The sequence below is a fragment of the Trichosurus vulpecula genome, chromosome 7 (genome assembly GCF_011100635.1).
Source record: "Trichosurus vulpecula isolate mTriVul1 chromosome 7, mTriVul1.pri, whole genome shotgun sequence".
NCBI lineage: Eukaryota > Metazoa > Chordata > Mammalia > Diprotodontia > Phalangeridae > Trichosurus > Trichosurus vulpecula.
In genome coordinates, this window is record NC_050579.1 from 217,713,587 (window position 1) to 217,731,429 (window position 17,843).

Below are 17,843 nucleotides of genomic sequence, written 5' to 3' on the forward strand. Positions count from 1 at the left end.
GAAGACATGACACTAAGTTCTGCCTCAGACACTTACTGGCTAGCTGGGTAACCTTTGCCAAGTCATTTACTTTCTCTTAGCCTTATTTTCCTTATCTTTATCTGGAAACTAATTCCAGTTCTGGAATTTCCACATTGTAAAGTACCCTCAGCTCTTGCAGCCTTGGCTCTACTTGGATGGGTCCTCCCAGAATCTCCATTTAAGAAGGGCACCCAGATCAAGCCAACTCTTATTTCTCTCCAGGCTCCACTCTAGACTCTCTCTACTACTCCAGTACCTGGCACCTTTGTTGTGCTCTCCATTCCTTTAGTTCCCCTTTCAGCTTCCTTTCATGTGTTATTTTTCCTCATTAGAATGTAAACTCTTTGAGGGCAGGGACTTACTGCTTTTATTTGTATTACCAGTGCTTAGCACGTTGCCTAGCACATAGTAAAAGTTATAAATGCTTGTTTTCTAACTGACTCAACTGTTACATTTGATAAAGTAGCTCCAACTTTGCCAGGTTGTTGTGAGGATCAAATAAAATGAGATTATATACACAGAGCACTTTGCAAACCTCAGTTTATTATTAAAAATCTCAGTTATAGTTATTACAGCTCAGGGCCACACAACAAAGTATGTATCAGAAGGACTCCAACCTGGGTCTACTTGAATCCAAGACTGGCCCTATCCACATTATGTTAAGCTGCCTCTCCCGAAGAATGTACGTGGATAAAAATGTAAAAATCATGTAAACCACCTACACCAAACCACGAAGTACCCGCTACCTTGATAATACATACTTGTTGATAATAAAGCTTGTCTCAATATCTCTCCCTGGTTACACGAAACAATTATATAGTACTAGATATGGTTTGGACACTTGAAGCGACAAGAGTCAATGGATGCTTTGCTATTTCATCATAGCAGAGTGAGTGATGAATCATAATTACTGAAAAACCTAAAGAAATTATCCAGTCCTATGATCCTCATTGGGCTCATGACTAAACAACATGCAGATTTATGAGACAGTGAGATAGCATCAAAGATTTATTTGCATCAGGTTTGGGATATAGGCAAAGCAGACATCTACCTACATCTGCTGGTTCTTTGTTGTTGTTGAGTTTTTTCAGTCACGTTCAATTCTTCATGTCATCATTTGGGGTTTTCTTGGCAAAGATACTGGAGTAGTTTGCCATTTCCTTCTCCAGCTCATTTTACAGATGAAGAAACTGAGGAAACAAGGTTAAATAACTTTCACAGGGTCACACATCTAGTAAGTGTCTGAAGCCAGATTTGAACTCAGGAAGATGAATCTTCCTGCCTTCAGACTATCACTCCAACCACTGTACCACCAGATCTTTTTATGCTATTAAGAATTAAAATTAGGTTTTATTTGACTTAAAATAATAGAACCCTTCCATATATCCATAAGGAAAGTTCACCCACAGATACATTCAGGTTTACATCTAGAAGATATATAAACTATGCACTCAGAAGAAACCTTGAAGAGTTATAGAAACTTAGAATCTTGTGCTCAGAGGTAGACACCTACCTTATTCCTAGAAACACCCCAAGTGGGATCATAAACACAAGCCAGCATCTGCTAAAAGGTATGTGCTGAAACACACACACACACCAGCATGAGCCACAACTTTCTGGCAAGGATGTATGTTGGGTAATACAGAGGAATCAAACCTGTTCCTTTTCTAAATTTATGTTATCCTTGTCCTTCGACATCTGATGCTGGCCATTTGGGTTCTCTCTGGGTGATCACTACACCACTTTCTTTGTCTCTAGTGAAAACTTTCCTGACATCATGAGGAGAAACTCTATAATTAGGAGGAAGAAATGGGTAGGCTTGAAATTGTTGGGAGGCTTTTTTGAGCATGCTTGAATCTTATATGTTGGTCAATATAAAATGAATTGATATAGAGAAGTGCTGGGTAGTCAAGGAGGACTTCCTAGTAGGACTGGGATCTGAAATGGACTTTTAAGGACAAGTTTAGACAGGAAGAGAGAAAGAAGAACATTCAGGATGGGGGTAAGGAAAGTAGGGAAGGTGATGAATAGAGAAAGGAAATATGGTGATAACATGTTCAGAGAACGTTGAGTCAATCTTACTAGAGCTGATAGTTTGTGCAAGGGACATGTGGTTTCATCCTTGTAGGGCACTCTCAGTGTGGAAATACCCTCTACTTTTGCAAGTTGGCTACTTATCTGTAACATATAGTCATAAAGAATAACTGGTCACTGCTCATGGTCCCATAGCCAGTATGTGTCAGAAGGAAGACTTAAACTCAAGTCATCCTGATCCACGCAGGACCCTTCATTTGGTATCCACCACTGATGTCTCTTATGCAGGAAGCTCCCAGAGTCTTAGGGCAGTTATAATCTTTAGATAGCTTTAGTAGCTTAAAACTGCATTAAGAATTTTAGGACATCATGTGTAGTATGCCTCAAGATTTATAAAGCACATTGAAGACTTTATCCTGATGTGCGCTCACAGTCACCTTTGTAGATAGGGGCTATTAGTATTATTGGCAACTAGGTGGCACAGTGGATAGAACACTGGGCCTGGAATCAGGAAGACTCATTCTCATGAGTTCAAATCTGGCTTCAGATACATACTAGCTATATGACCCTGGGCAAGTCACTTAACCCTGTTTGCCTCAGTTTCCTTAACTTGAAAATTAGCTGGAGAAGGAAATGTCAAACCACTCTAGTATCTTTGCTAAGAAAAACCCAAATAGGGTCATGAAGAGTCAGACACAACTGAAATGACTCAACAATAGTAACAAAATGACAGTATTATTATCCCATTTTACAGATAAGAAAACTGAGGCCCATAGAGTTTGAGTGATTTGCCCATGATCATGAAGCTAGTGAAGTCAGAAGCCGAATTCAAACTCAGGATTTTGAACCTAATAGTCTTTCTAGCATACTTTATTTCCTCTTTGTGGAGGAGTATAAAGCCTCTCAATTAGGTGACTATTGAAAACAAACAAAACAAAGAAATAAATGCAATTGAAAGAATGAACCTGGTAAAACCCGAGGTCAGAGGAGGAGGTATTTTTCAGCAGTAGGTAATTCCTAAGTCTCTCAAAATTTTACCAGAGAGTTAGCAAACTGCTAAAAAGTCTTACCTCTAAGGGTTCACCTATATTATAATATAATGCATATGGTGTAGTCATGACTACCCAGTGAAGTGCTCTTATCTCCATTTTACAGAAGAGGAAACTGACTTTTAAATGACTTCTCCAAGTTCAAAATGCTGGCAGGTGTCAGAACAACATCTTTCCTTATTCTAAGGCCAACATTTGATTCCCATACTGTCTCTCATCTATGTTAGTAGTCACATACAGTAATAAATAAATCTCTGAGGGTTCTTATGAAGATCAAATAAGACAACATAAATAATATACTTTGCCAACCTTAAAATCACATAGTATCTATGTATACATATATGTTTATTTATACCGGCTATTATTATAAATGCTTAATAGTCTCCTGGCATTTAATAAGTGCCTACTATGTGCCAGGCACTATGTTAGGTAATGGGGACACAAAGAAAGGCAAAAAACACAGTTTCTGCTCTCAAGGAGCTTGCTGACCTGCTGGTGCTGAAGGGTATGCAGATAATCTTACATTTACCTTTAATTACTCATATTTCATTAAGAGGTGGATTAATTCCTATGCTTGGATACTCTAGGTGATTTTATAACTATATAGTTTTCATTAAACAATTTCATAATAGATATACATCAGGGAAAGAAATTAAATCATGAGTCAGCATATCTCAACCATGTGAGGACAAAAAGTCTAAAGTGATTAATGAGCCTTTTTCTTTCAGCAGAAAGAAAGATTTCATCTCCTCCTTCTGCTAAATGATATCAAGCCATGTGTTACTATAATGTTCCCGAAAAGAATCAAATTTACATAAAGTATGAAGCAACATGTTAATCCAGTAATCTCCACCCATGGACAAACAGACACCCACACACTCTCAGATAAATGGCAAAACATCTGTGGTAGCCCAAAGTGGGGAGTTGCGGAAAGATCGGCTCTTTGGTTTAGAAGAAGAAAGAAAGAAAGAAAGAAAGAAAGAAAGAAAGAAAGAAAGAAAGAAAGAAAGAAAGAAAGAAGGAAGGAAGGAAGGAAGGAAGGAAGGAAGGAAGGAAAGAAAGAAAGGGAGGAAGAAAGAAAGAAAAAAGAGAAAAAGAAAGGAAAGAGAAAACAGTTATTTTTCATTTTGACACAGTAATGAAGCAAGTTTTATCTTTTTGGCCAGCTTTCAATGTAAGAAAAATAGATTCCTTTTCCATAACACCACTACCAAGGCTTGGGAAATGAAAAGTAGAAATCTGAACTTAATCTTGTTAGAATTCAATCAATCAATCAATTTGTCATAGGATTAAAGATCTGGAGCTTCAATTGATTTCGGAAGTTGTTTAGCTATAGGATCATAGATTTAGAGCTGGAACGAACCTTAGAAGGACGTTTAGTTCTAACACCTTTATTTTGCAGAGGAGACCACAGCAAATCAGTATGCATTGATTAAATATTTACTGTGTGAAGCACTGTGGGGATACAAAGACAAAAAGGAAACAATCTTTGACCTCAAGAAGCTTATATTCTATCTAAGGGGAAGCATATGAATGGAACAAAGGTCTCGGGATATGCCCAGATCACCCAACATGGAGGCACTTTGCTTCCCTGTTTCCCTTGTCCCTTACCACAGTGAGTAGGAGTAGCCTCTTTTGATTGGCTGTGTTCTGGAACAGAATATGTCTTTACAAACTGCCAGAGTGGAGTACTAGCTCTTTTTCCTGTGTGCTCTTTCCTGCTGAGTCCAAAGGGTGACATACAGTTTACGCATAGTGATGGGGCCATAAACTAAACTGAGGAAGGTGGGGGTACCTTTCTCTTCCCCCTTTTCCCAGGCTCTGAGAAGTGGGTCTGATATCTCTCTTCTGTTCTGGTTTTCTTCACTTACAGATGCCAGCGGTAATCCCTACTGGACCTGGAATTAGAGCCATGGTGATCTTGGGGCCAGGATTCCAGGTGGGATGTTGTGGCATAGCAGGGAAACCTGAAGATATCAGGGTGCCTAGGACTTGAACCTGAGTAGGGCTTTGGACTTGGAAGTGGGACTGCGCTGTATAGCAGTGGTGTCAAACTCAAAAACAAATGGATCCTTGCAGGCTGTATACTGATTAGAAAACCCTATAGTAATATTATATATTTTTTATTTTTTAATTATATATTTATTATTTTATATTATATTATAATATAACAGTATAATATATAGTATAATAAATTATTATATCATCTATAAATTAATTACTTTTGTTATATATTTATTTATTTGGTTAAACATTTTCCAGTTGCATTTTAATCTAGTTTTGCTGGCTGCATGTGTTAGCAGACCCAATTTCAACAACACCTCTGCCGTATAGCAACCAAGCTAAACTATGAACCTAATCCTCTTCCCCCTTCTCAGAGACTGAAGTGGTATATGGGGGAAGATTAAGCCCAACATGTTGGGGGAATTAGTTTGTATATTTGTGATTATATCTTTGAAGTACATATTTCCTTTAAAAAGCTAATGTAATTGTTAGTGGCTCAAAGGAACTGGCGTGCCCACCCGCAATTGGAGGGACACAATCAATAACACTGGAGGCATTTGCAGAGTCTCGATACCCTCTTACTAGAATGGGGTATATGTGTGTGAACGTATGTGAGACATCATACCTTGATTTCAGGCAATGGGGCCCGAGGTAGTCAGTTTTTAACACACATATAAATAAAAGATATGCAATATTCATAAAAACAAAATAGACCAGGTAATTTTTGAGGGGTAAAGGAGAAATCAGAAAAGATTTATTGTATGAAGTGGTGCTTGAGTCAAACAAGACAAATTTAATGAGACTGGCTTGACAGGCAGCATCTTGTATATCCGAAAGAGCTCTGTGCCTTAGTCACTCGTCCCCTGAGAAATAAAACAGGGTTGTTTCCAGAGACAACCATTTTTCCTATTTTGTAACACTTAATATGCCCATTCTCTGACAACCCCTTCCCCATATCTATACTTTCCTATGTTAGGAATTTCCATTTCCCATGCAACCTCACTAATGGGCCCTACTCCTTCTGTGACGCCAGAGTTAAGAAATCAATTAGCCATAACATGGCTGAGACTATTTATCATGCTCAGGTATCACCTGAGCATCTTTCTCACTACTTCATGACCCTCTTATGTGGAATAGACCATCCATTCCACGTTGAAAAACTAGAGGAGTGACTAACTTGGGTGCCAGAGTTATTAATCTTTTCTTCTTGTGGAGTTTGAAGATCATTCCACAAAAAAATATGGGACCCTACGTATCACGCCCTGTCCAGGGACTGAGTTGAATCTTTGTCTTTCAAAAACAGTAATCTTTGTGTATTTTAGTCTTTTTTCCCTTTTCCCTCATGTTTTCCATTCTCTAAAAGTATGTATTTTCTCTTCTTTGAGATAGAATGCTTTTATAATAATAGCTTTTCAAAAATCTACTGCTTTTAGCAGAATTGACCAGTGTTCTCCTTCAGTAGGAATTTCTAAGTCCCTCAAAAGCAGGTACAATGGATTTCAACCATAGCATTCCACGTGATTGTGGAATTTAGAGCTGGGAGGGACCTTAGAGATGACAGTCTTATTTTTAGCTTAAAGGGGTCACAAAGTTAATATATAGAAGAGTTAGGATTTAAACACAGATCTTCTGACTCTATATCCAGCATGTTTTTTTTTAAACACTACTTCAGTTCCATCCCATCCCATTCCATAATTTTTATTGAGCTTCCTTTGATTTGGTCATGATTATATTAAGCTCTGTGGGGGATGCAAAAGAAGTTAAAAAAATTCCTGGGTTCATACACTTAAGGAACTTTTGGTTGACATTAATGTCTCTACTTACCTCTCACTAACTCCCAAATACTTTTCACTCCTACCATTTTACCAAAACAACCAAACAATCAACATTTATTAAGCACCTGCTGTGTACTAGCTCACTCAAAGATGACCTCACTGCCAAAATCCAGTGTCCTTTTCTGAGTTTTTCTCATTTTGGATTTATCTGAAATGTTTATCATGCTATAATGTTTTATTGACCATCATGTTCTCCTTGATTCTCTTTCATTTGCTTCTGTGACACTCCTCATTCTCCCCCTCCCTTTTTACCATTTTTCTGTCTCCTTACTGATTCATCTTCATTTCCCCTAAACACTTAGGGGTAAAATCACCTAGTTCAACCCTATAATTTTATACATAAGGGAACTAAGGCACAAAGAGATCATATATAAGTAGTAAGTAGTGGCGTCAGGATTGGAAACCTCATTTTCTGATTCAAATCCAATGCTCTTCAATATCATGCTGACAAATCTCCTGGTTAGTCAAGTCAAGTCAACAAACATTTATTAAGAGCCTAGTATGTGACAGGCACTGTGCTAAGTTCTGAATATACAAAGAAAGGCAAAAGATAATCTCTGCTGTCAAAGAACTCACAGTCTAACGGTGGAGACAGCTCACAAACAACTATGTATAAACAAGATATGGTCAGGTAAATTGGAGATAATCTTGGAAGGCACTAATGTTAAGGGATATCAGGAAAGGCTTCTTGGAGAAGGTAAGATTTTAGTTAGGGATCTAAAGGAAATCATGGAAGTCAGGAGATAGAGATGAAGGAGAGCATTTAAGGCATGGACCAGTTGAAAATTCACTGAGTCTGGAAATGGAGTATCTTGTGTCAGTGTCACTTAGACAGTACTTTACACATAGTAGGCAAGTATAAATGGTTATTGAAAGAAGGAATTAATTAATATATTTTATGGGGACAGCATATATGAATGAAAGCTAAGTAACAAAACAAAGCAATTCATGATTAAATATCAAAATAGAAGTTATAGACTGTAGCGATCTATATCCATCAGTTTCTAAGTGGTCTAACATAATTTGGTCATAAATAAAAAAAGTTATAGTGTATAAGAATTGAAAGACAGCTATGGTCACCTAATCTAATATTTTCCTATATAACAATATTGTAGACCCTATCAATATCAAATCTCTCTAACACAGATCACCAAAATTTGCTTACCTAGATGCATACCTGAGCTCAATCAGTCAATAAGCATTTATTAAGCACCTAAGTGCTTAATACTTATTATATGCCAAGGCACTGTTCTAAATATTGGAGTTGCAAGCAAAATGTGAGACTATCTCAGTTCTTAAGGTGCTTGTATTCTAATGGAGAGACAAGACCTAAAAGGGAGCTGAAAAGGAAGTCTACAGGAATGTAACCATCACCAAAGCCCTATGAAGGTAAGTGAGGAGTATAGCAAGAGGAGAAACAGTCCAGGAGTGGAGTGGGCTTCCAGGGTGATGAAGTCTCTATGGCATGGGAGACAAAATCCTGTGGAAATGCCAGGACTGTAGTCTGGCTCTAAGACATAGTAGAGAAAGTCTGGAGTTCAACTTGGAGAAGAATGAGAAATGAGCTCATAATTGGGGCCATTCCCTCTATGGTGTAAATTGGAGCTTACACATACTTCCAAATACTGTGTGATTCTTGTCCGTATCCTTCCACAAATCCCCTACAGAGTGTCTGTCAGAAACACTGGAGGCTTTCCACTGGGTGTTTTAATAATTCGCAGATGCCAGTGTATCTCTTTGGCTTTCCATCTGTTTTTTTCCTCATTTTGCTGCATGATTGGTTCTCCTTATTTCTGATTCATACATGTCTTTGATAATATCTTTTATTCCACTTATCTCCTGAAAGTCATTATTGATAATACACTGGAGCCAACTTTAAGTGTCTTTAGATTTTTTTTTCCCATTGCTCTTTGAGTCACCTCCAACTGCAATTCTTCTGAGAGTGTGGAATTGTCTAATTCAAGGCTACAGAGAATCACTGAGCCAATAATGGTGTTAAAAAAAGATAAGTTTTTTTTGGTAAGGCAGCAGCCAAGGATCATTAAAAGGGATGTGCATTTTCCCAAGTGTAATCTAGTCCACTCTTCCATTTAATTCTAGGCCCAGTTAATTAGCCATCATGATAAGTTTTCTGTAGGTTTCTTTTCTGCTCCATTGATTTTCACTGTTTTTTTTGAGATGATACTATTCATTACCTTCTATCATCCTCCTCCATAATGTTTTGTAAATGAGATTTTAATCTGAGCTGTATTTCCCCTGGCTGCTGTGCCTTTCTGCTTGGCAAGAAGGAAAAATAAGCTTGTATAAAAATGCATGTTGAGGGACAAATTTACTGGGCTTCCCATCTAACTGAATCATAATTTGTGCAAAGTTCATTCTACATTCACATTTTCCCATCTGGATGTTTAGCTAGACTGGTCTCTTTTGAGGTGGCATGGCCCTTATCAATAGGCCCTACAGTGCTTGATGCAATGAGCACAATGTCATGTGCAGTATGAACACCTGAAGAACCCCACCAGTTCTCTCATCTATAGGAGGTGCCTTTTTCACTTGGACTTTTCACAAGATATCATCTGTGAGCGTGACAAACATCTTTGGGAAACAAATCTCTTTGTTTTCTTTCTTACTTGATGCTGATAAGCAGAGGCTCATTGAACAAAGTTATTTCAGTGGTTTCATATATTAAAAATGGTATAATTTTATGATATGCATAGAAAGTGTGTGGAAGGCATAAGAATATGTTTTAGTCTACTGAGTTGGGTATTTTCTTATAATCAACAAACAACAAACATGATAAGGTCTTTGGCAATACTGCCACTACATCTGTATCCCAAAAAGATCAAAGAAAAGGGAAAAGGATGTATTTGTACAGAAATATTTATAGCAGAAATTGAAGGAATGCCCATAAATTGGGGAATGGCCAAACAAGTTGTGGCATATAATTGTGATAGAATACTAGAATACTTATGTTATAAGACATGAAGAGCAGTATGGCTTAAGAAAAACCTGGAAAGTCTTATATAAACTGATGCAAAGTGAAGTGAGCAGAACCAGGAAAATTGTATACAGTAACAATATTGTAAATGATGATCAACTGTGAAAAGCTAACCACAGTGATCAAGACAATAATCCAAGACAATTTCAAGGGATTCATGATGAAAAATGCTATCCACCTTGAGAGAAAGAAATGATGAATTCTGAGTGTAGATTGAAATATACTTTTTTCACTTTCTTTGTTTTTCTTTTTTTTGGTATGTATTAGAAAAGATGGTCTACAAATTGTGTAATCAATTGCACTCTCAGCTCACTCAACCACCACACTACTGCCCTCCTGTATCAGGAGGGCAGAGTTTATAATCTCAAATAGGATCATAAACATGTCTGAAACGTTCGGAATCGCCGGATATAAGAAACTCTCAAAGTAGAAGGCAGAAGAATCAAAACATTTATTTAGGCTCCACAGTAACCAACCCATGAACCAGCAACCCCATTTTGATATATTGATCAAAAGCTTCCAGGCCCAATAAGTACGCCTTGAAAGAGTAACCAGGAGGCTACAGAGAAACATGATTGCGTAAAGCAAAATCATGTTTCCCCCTCTATGGTAATAAGATTACCCACTGGACTGAAGTCTTTGTTCAGCTTCCTCCCGTAGGTCAGCTCTGCTACTGGCAGCTCCTGCTTCAGCTGTGGCTGTGGCTGTAACTGACGTAACTGTCGTAACTGCCTCTGTAACTGTCGTTGTAACTGTCGCTGTAACTGTCGTTGTAACTGTCTCTGGCTCCAACCGGAAAAGGAAAAGAGGATCTTCAAGCTGTCCTCTCCCCTCTTATAGAGTTTTTGACATCATCAAGCACCTCCTGAACGACCAGGGCCGATTGGTTCTTGACTTGGCCCCTCCCCCTAGCATAGCCGTTAACACCTCCCCTCAGCCAGCCCCATGACTCATCACACAGGAAGTTGTCTGCTTCCTGGAATGCTCCTTGGGCCTCCTGCCCCGGAAGAGCAAGCCACAGTGTCCAGAGGCTCAATGAGGTAAGCTGAGTCATTCAAAGAAAACAAAGGCCATTCTGGCTACACTCCACCCCTTGTTATAGGATACATAATCTAATCAGCCATGTATCCTAGAACATACATTGTGATCCAATTACAAAGGAAACTAAAACATATCATTCATTATAAAGCAAAACATATCATTTGGTGACATTCCTAAATATTGGTTTACGATTCAAATGTGATCCACCCCTAGGTCCCAGCAAGATAATCTCTTCAATCAATCATCCCCAAAATAATTATTAATAATTCAAATGTCCACCCCTAAATCCTTGTATCCATTACATAGGATCAATAATATCATAACAATAAAACAACACAGCAAGGATAACACAAAATAAGTAAACAGAACACTATCATCATTTCCACCCCCCTTGAACGATTGGGGCTCAAAATCTTGGGGTGAGGGGTGAAGGTCTCATTTTCCATAGCTTCTTCATGCTGAAATTGGATGTAGAGATGGCCCTGCCCCCAAAAAGTCCCATTCCAGAGGTCATTTCTTTAACGAGCTGGCAGGAATTCCAAGAATGCTACATGCTTAGGCAGTCACCGGAAAGTGCAGGGTGCTTAAGCCTGAAGGAAACAAAACTAGCAACAAGGTTAGCCAAAACAAAGGACAAAAAGAATAGACAAGTATGGACTATAATTCTTCAAATAAAATCATCTCAAGTTTGGTTGAGATTTCAGTTATGCAAAGATCCAACATCAGAGCCAAACTCAGGTGGGAAATGTTTCTTTTCAAAAGGAACATAATGAGGAAGCCAAGAGGATCCCACTCTAGATAGAGACTAAGATTGTCCTCCCAGCCTTTCCCCAAATGTACAAGTTTTCATCCGTTAATCACACAAAGTTACCTTCAGTCTGAGTGGCTTGTGGGCTTGCAGGGGCAGTTCTTATTTCCCTATTTCTCGTGTTATCAAGGCCTTTATCTCTGTACATTCTATATAATTCATTGGTTGGAATTCCATCTATCATTTCAAAACCTACCCCTGCTCTCAATAAAGCAGTAAACATTTCTTTCCTTGTTATTCTCCTTTGGCGCCAAGTTTGCTGGTTATTCACTCTTCTCTCTCGAGGAGATCTATCCCTTCCCCAGTCACCTAAGTCATGTAACTGTAAAATCTTATTTATCACTGTTGTAAGACGGCTCCCTACTTCTCCAAGTAATAAATTCAAAATTAGTTGTTTATAAGCAGGGGGAGCTGTCCTAATTATTAAATTCCTATGAGGCAGTCCCATTGGATCATTGTAATATTTGTCTGCAGTTCCTATCATAATGGCAGTCTTCATTACCTCCTCCTTTAGTCTCATGATACAGTCTCTAAGTGAATACCAGGGTCTGTGCTCAGTGGGCCACATAGAATCAGTAGCATATCTCTTATTGCATCCCACAGCGGCTAATGCCAACAGAGTAGTCCTGCTATCACCATCTCCTTGCTGATGATGTTCCCTAAAAGCTTGTTGAACTAGAGGATCATGGCTGATACCTATGAACCTCATGCAGTCTGTCCCATCTACTGATATTCCACTGGCCCCTTGATCACTGAGTCTTACCATCCAAGATATCAATGGTTCTCCTATTCTTTGGCTGAATCTACTCAAAATATCTGTGACCTCTTGCAGTGAGAAATCTTCCTGAATTTCCCTTGTAACTGAATCTTCACCTCGGGTTTCTGTCTTCCTCCTTTGTATGGGTCGAGCCCTTGTCTGATCATTTAACCATCTCCTATTCTCTGTGTGAGGCACATCCTGAACCCCAGTAGTGTTTTGTGCCTCAGCCCCTAACATTGTCTCATTCTCTCCCCACTCACTTCCTCTGCCACCATGGCTAGGACGAAGCAGGCAGTCAGGCTCTTTCTGGGCTGGGTTGAAATGCACTCTGGGCTTTTTTGGTCTCCTGTTGCTCTTAGCCACATTAATAGAAAAGTTCTCATTTGAGTCAGTTTGGTCTCCTGCTATCTGAGATTCCCCTTCTTCCTGTGGGGTAGGAGTGCCCCCATGTCTTTCACTTAATCTCAATCTTTCGTATACTAGCCGGTAGGCTGATAACACTATCCAGCTTTGCCTAGATAGTGATGCCCCTGACTGAATCCCAACTTCTCGTAAACACTTTTCCAAATCCCTAGGATCTCCTCTCCGTAGCCTTGGTTCCCAGTTTTCACAGGGTCCAGCTTTTTTAGCCAATTCTTTTGCTAGGGAGGAATAAAATGGATCCTCCCATCCTGGGATATTCATCTCTTCCTCTGGAATTGTTCTGCTTCTAAATAGAGATCTTATACCTAGCGATCCCATCCTCGTTGCCAAATGTATCAGGAGGGCAGAGTTTATAATCTCAAATAGGATCATAAACATGTCTGAAACGTTCGGAATCGCCGGATATAAGAAACTCTCAAAGTAGAAGGCAGAAGAATCAAAACATTTATTTAGGCTCCACAGTAACCAACCCATGAACCAACAACCCCATTTTGATATATTGATCAAAAGCTTCCAGGCCCAATAAGTACGCCTTGAAAGAGTAACCAGGAGGCTACAGAGAAACATGATTGCGTAAAGCAAAATCATGTTTCCCCCTCTATGGTAATAAGATTACCCACTGGACTGAAGTCTTTGTTCAGCTTCCTCCCGTAGGTCAGCTCTGCTACTGGCAGCTCCTGCTTCAGCTGTGGCTGTGGCTGTAACTGACGTAACTGTCGTAACTGCCTCTGTAACTGTCGTTGTAACTGTCGCTGTAACTGTCGTTGTAACTGTCTCTGGCTCCAACCGGAAAAGGAAAAGAGGATCTTCAAGCTGTCCTCTCCCCTCTTATAGAGTTTTTGACATCATCAAGCACCTCCTGAACGACCAGGGCCGATTGGTTCTTGACTTGGCCCCTCCCCCTAGCATAGCCGTTAACACCTCCCCTCAGCCAGCCCCATGACTCATCACACAGGAAGTTGTCTGCTTCCTGGAATGCTCCTTGGGCCTCCTGCCCCGGAAGAGCAAGCCACAGTGTCCAGAGGCTCAATGAGGTAAGCTGAGTCATTCAAAGAAAACAAAGGCCATTCTGGCTACACCTCCTTACAATTGATTGGCCCTTTTATATCTTTTCTTTCAAGGATCACCATGGACAATGAATTTATTACCTAGTGGCCAGCATTCTGGTGCTAGGACTCTGTTGAGTCAAAGTCATACATTGGGAAGGGCATCAGATCTAGATTCAGAGAGCCTGGGTTTGAATCCTGGCTCTGCCACTTACTTCCAGTATAGTCTTGGGCAAGTTGCCTGAGCTCTTTAGGCGTTTCCCTCCACCCCAACCTGAAAATGTAAGGTTTGGACTAGGTGAGTGGTAAAGTCTCTTCTAGCTTTAAATCTATGATGCTAATTAACTAGGCTGGTCCTCCTATAGCAGACAGTGTGTCGCCATGATCATTTTCAGAGCATGGTAGAAATAGCTTGTAGTTTGAACTTTTTGGCAAAACCTCTGAGAACATAGGGTTGTGGCACAAAGTAAGCACCTAGCACTAGTACAATAACTGATTAATAAATACTTGTTTCTTTCCTTCCTTCATCTCTAGAGTAAGACTTTTTCAGAGGCTTAACATATTAAACTATTAAATTATAATTTTAAAATCTTTTAAAGTAAAAATTTCATTAATTTATGTTGTGGTTCTGAACACAAATTCAGAGAAAAGATTATGTGTAAAGATAAATAGTGTCATGTGAAATTTGTATGGGGATATGGACCTATAATTTCATTAGTGTAGGGAACTTTTTGGTTGAGGAAAGTCCCTTACCAATGCAAGTTGGCACCTTCTCTGCAACTTATGCTTAAGACAGTAGGGCCAAATTAAAAAAAAAGAAAAAAAAGTAGGGGCCTCTAAATCATACATAGGGATCTCTCCAGGCAGCATATCGACTTAGAAAACAACATATTAACATTATGTATAACAGGTTAATTGACTTGTCCAAAGTTCATTCTACATACAACAGAGGTAAGATTTGAAACCTGGTCTTTTTCCTCCGAGTCAAACCATTTATCAAATATGCCATGATCTCTCTTAAAATATGTATAATTATAGCTCTATAGAGCTATAGATATTGGAGAAAATTTCATTCCTGATTTTTCCTCTTCTTGAAATTATGGATGTCACTATAAGACTAGAGCAGGGCTAGACAATTACTTTGTTTTGATTTTATTATTATCAAACTGAAACATATTGCTTCATGTACAGTTGAAAATTAATATCATATTACTTTTATTGGTGTTGGATAGCCTATCTTTTATTTTACTTCAGCAGAGTAGTTTTTAACTAAATCACACATTAGTTATCTTCTTAAGCCTAAAACTTATTCCATAAGTTTTCACTCTTCAATGTTGTTCTTTTCTGGGGGTTCATAGAATCATAGGAAAGGATCTTAGGTGATATCAAGTCCAACATTGTCATTATACAGAAGAATGGAAACAAGAGGGCTTAAGTGATTTGCTGGTGATTTGGCAGGTTCACCAGGCAGGATTTGAGCCCAGGTATTTTTGATTTCACGTTCACATTGTCAATCTTAGAAAAATTAGGTTTTCAATTAGACTGACTTTTTTGGGAGAGGAGACATAGAACAAGGAAACAAAGCACCCATTCAAGCTATTCCAATGAGGTTCCCACCTCCACTTCCCCTGGCAATCTCAAATCTCCCCCACATTGCTTGAAATGCTTCAGTTTGTCTCAGTATCTGAAATTTTACTAATTAGGAATTAATCTGTTCTCAACCCTTTGAAAAAAAGTTTTATTGGTATTTTGCTTTGACATTATAAGCATTAATAGATTACTCCCACTTTATGAGAGGTCTCTTGTGACAAAAGAAAACAGTTAAATAAAATTAATAATATAATGACCTCATATAAAAGCACATGCAATATTCACATCTGTAGCACCCCCCTACCCTATTTAAAAATTGGCAGAAATCTAGTTTCTCTCCCTCCCAACACCTATTCCATTGTAAAAGAAAAGAAAAACAAATTTCTTGTAACAAGCAAAACAAATACTCTCATTGGTTGTTTTAAAAAAAGTCTTATTTCACACCCAAAATCCAAAAGGGATAGCATGTTTGTCAGTCCTTTGGCATCTGATCATAGTTTTCACAACTTTCAAAGTTGTTTATCTTCACAGTGCTGTTATCGGACCAATTTGTTCTCCTGGTTTGGCTCATTTCATTCTCTGTCAGTTTAAAAAGTCCTTAATATTGTTCACTTTTTAAATATTGATATTATAGCATAAATTGCTTTTCTGATTCTGATCATTTTACTCTCCATTATTTCATATAAGCATTTCAATGTCTCTTTGAAATCATCTATTTCCTCATTTCTTATAGCACAATATTACATCCATCATAATCATAGAACACAATTTATTCAGACATTCCTCAATTTTTGGACATCCTCCTAGTTTCTAATTTTTGCTACCACAAAAAGATGGCATATGGTGCCCATAAGAAATTTTCCTCTGATTTCTTTTGGATATAGACCTAGTAGTAGTTTATCTGGGTGAAAGGATATGCACTATTAAGTAATTTTTTGTGTATAGTTACAAATTGCTATCCAGAATGATTGTATCCATTTACAGGTCCACCAACAGTGCATCAATATGTCTGCTTTCCCACAGCCCCTCCAGCATTTATCTGTTCGGACAGTCTAGTCACATGCATACCTAGCTCAATGGGTTAATGACCGTTTTCTTGGTTCCACCAGTCCTTAGTAACAATAGAGACCATTGAAATAGTTGCATTAATGGTTGGCAGTATCATAGTCAGAAGGTGAAGGAACACAGCAGGGACATTGCATTGGAGATGAACTTTAGAGGCTCCACAGGCACCTGGATTGGGGAAGAGGAGGTATTTAAGCCATGTTCTTGGTTCATTCAGTACTATGGTACTATTGTCAAGCTAATCCATCCTTTCAGACTGTTATTGTGGAATTGAACATCCAGAAGTGGCTATTATAAGCTCAAGGAAATTTTTGTGGTTTGTTTTTGATAAGCCTACTTTTGTGGCTACTTTCCATTTCTCTCCATATCTGTTTTTTATGTGACCTGGGCTTCTGATACTGCATAAGGTAGTCAGGGGCTTGTGTATCTTATCTGTGTTGCTCTGAATGTTCACATGTGGTCTGTAGTTGGGTCTTGACCTGCACCAGAGCCAGGAGCTTTAGAGGGTACTTCTGAGAAAGAATCTGTAGCAATGAATGTGTTCTACTTTTCTCTCCTAAGATCTGCATATCTGATCTTCTGTGAGTCAGTTCAATCCCCTGCCATTTGAAAAGAGTATAGTTTTGACCATCATTCATGATAGGCATAACCACTTCTCTCTGAGTGGGATGAGGAGGTAGAGGAAGCTATATAAGTCTGGGTGGCGATGGCTTGGTGGTGATAAATGCTTGGTTGACTGACTGGTGGGAAGACAGAGGTGTGTAAAACATTGGTCAGTCGAAAGTTAATTTAGTAGAGCAAGATTGGATTAAAGGAAGAGGTGCTAGAGTGGGGAGGTGTTGCCAAAAGGAAAATTAAAAGTCAATACAAATCTATTGTGTTAGAATCTTGGGACTAGGATGGAGAGTATCATTATTTTTTGGCGCTTCAGTGCCTTGTACTGGTACCACACTAACTTTCATTCCTTGGTTTTGGTAGTTGATGGCCTTCCAGAGCAGCAACAAATTGACTCACAACTATCTAAGGGCAGAGAATGGTGGCAGTGATTGGTTAACATTGCCCATAAAATCAGGCCATATGCTATCTTTGACAAATGTAGGTTGCCCCATCCTACTCAATTGCTCTATGATATTGACCCCACTGATACCTATAACCTTTTGAAAGTCTGCTCT